Source organism: Chrysochloris asiatica, unplaced genomic scaffold (assembly GCF_000296735.1).
Source record: "Chrysochloris asiatica unplaced genomic scaffold, ChrAsi1.0 scaffold00191, whole genome shotgun sequence".
NCBI lineage: Eukaryota > Metazoa > Chordata > Mammalia > Afrosoricida > Chrysochloridae > Chrysochloris > Chrysochloris asiatica.
This window is the reverse complement of record NW_006408709.1, coordinates 2,447,535-2,449,664: the sequence shown is the minus strand read 5'-3', so window position 1 is coordinate 2,449,664 and position 2,130 is coordinate 2,447,535. Positions and strand designations below refer to the sequence as shown.

At 34.6% G+C, this 2,130-nt stretch overlaps 1 pseudogene; it reads right to left on the bottom strand.

The window, feature by feature from the left end:
- Window positions 1-747: 747 nt before the first annotated feature.
- Window positions 748-1,892, bottom strand: LOC102828350 (annotated as a pseudogene).
- Window positions 1,893-2,130: the final 238 nt, after the last annotated feature.

The window sequence follows — 2,130 nt, the reverse complement described above, 5'->3', positions numbered from 1 at the left end:
AGAACTTTCTTCCTTTTCTAGTATTTGAGTCTTTCTTACATCAAAGTTCATATTTTCTTGAAATTCTTTGTAAGTATTAGTTATTGGAAGAGCTAAATAGCTATTACATTTGTTTCCAATAGGAAAATCTGTATGCAGGCATTCAGTTGAAGTCCAGTAGGTGGAATTGAACTACAACCAGTTGCAAAAATGAGAATATCTTCCATTGTTGTTGTAGATTTACTACCCTCATCAGACTGTAAGTAAGTGTTCTAAAATACCAAAGCTTGTACATCAGATAATATGTGGACTGTAAAAAGATCACTAAGGATTTTTGAAGAAAATGTCTCAGGTTTATGACAGAGGATGCCACAAAATGCTTCTGAATAAGTCTGAATTTTCTCCAATACACCAATAGTTTTCAGAGCCTATCTAAAACTTTCAAAAGATGCTTGGACTCTCATAATGACATGGTAGAAAAGTATGTAATTTATCAAGTGGTATTTATCACTTAATGCCATTACAAGTTTTAGACAGCCAGTACCTTCTAGATAGTTATAGCATTCATTTATTGCTGAATTTAAGTAAGTCATATTTGTTGCAGTTTTTATCCTGTTTATAATTTGTGCCACATCAAAGTCTGAACCATCATTTAAAATTGGTTGGGTATTCTCTGGTCCATAAACAAGACAGTTAAATAGGGTTTTAGAAAAGAAACCAGGTGAAGGACCACCATGAACCAAAGAAATAGCAAGCATTTTGCCAGGTTCATAGTAAAGATTCTCTTTCAGAGCTTGAAAATTAATAGATAAGTTCTTTGACAAGGACCCTTCAAACAAGGATGAGTTCACAAGATGTTGCATTAAGACACTTGGAAATTGTTGCTTTGATCCAAGGGTGCTCTCTTACAAAAAGGTCACTTTCATGAACATATACTACTTCAATTGTACATGAAGGATTAAAGTTTGATTTTTTGAATCCGTCTAAGGCACTATTCCTGATACTGGCTTTGTTGATATATATATTTTTAGTTTTGTTTTTAATTTAGAAACCTAGCCCTACTAAAACTGCTGAAAGTTCTCTTCTAAATTTGATGCCTTGCCTCAGCAGATCTTTACTTTGGGCTCCATTTGATAGAGTAATTTAGGTGATGTCTCTTTCAATAAACAATCATTAATGCCAATGCTATCCGATTAAGGTAGAGCATAATTTTCTGGCTTTTTAGAAAACTCCTGAATTGTAGATAATACCTCTACATTTCAAACACTCCCAATTTTGTTCCCATGATCTCAGTGAGGAACAGGCTAAATGTGTTCCACTAGAATCACAACACTGACAACGCTTGATTTTCCAAATGCTATCAGGCGCATTATACTCTTGACAGTGTTTGCAATGACATTACCAGACATCACAGTGCTTACTGTGCAGCAAAAGTTCTTGATAAGCATTTTCCTCTATTTCCCAAGATGCATCCCTTCAGATAAATTCCCATTCTCAACATCTCTTCCTGAAATATGTAACTATTGCTGCACACTGTACTGAAAGAAAAACACTGCAGCATTTATTGCTTGAACCTGTAGACAGTCTATGAAATGAAGCATTTTTACAACAACAGCTTCGTAATATGCTATAGGTTGGAAAAGGCTCAATAAATTCCAAGCAAATGGTGCACAGCAAGGAGTCTTGAAAATTGCCAGTAAATTGGAAAAAACATTCTCTCTCAAGTCCACATGGAAAATGATAACTTCATTGACATCGGGGTGCAACACATCCAATTGAAGCACCACTTCTTTTGCAAACACAGCATTTCAGTTTAGAAGCTCTATTCACTTCTTTCCTGTCTTCTATTAGAAAACTCCTGCCAAAAAAACTCCTTCTTCTTCTTAACCTCTCTGCCAAATTCCACTTGACATCAACAAATAAAAATAGTGTATAATGAGATTCAATTTCTTATTAGTTTTCTTTTCTCCACAATTATTGGGACAGTCATTTTTTTTCAACAGAAAAAAACAAGGGAAGATCAAAGACTACAGACTACAATATGAATTGCACCTCAATGTAAAAAACACATCTTCACCACAAGGTTCTGTGAATCATAAGATTTATTTTCATTCATTATACAAGGTACACTGGGCAGAAGTTCCAGAGTAG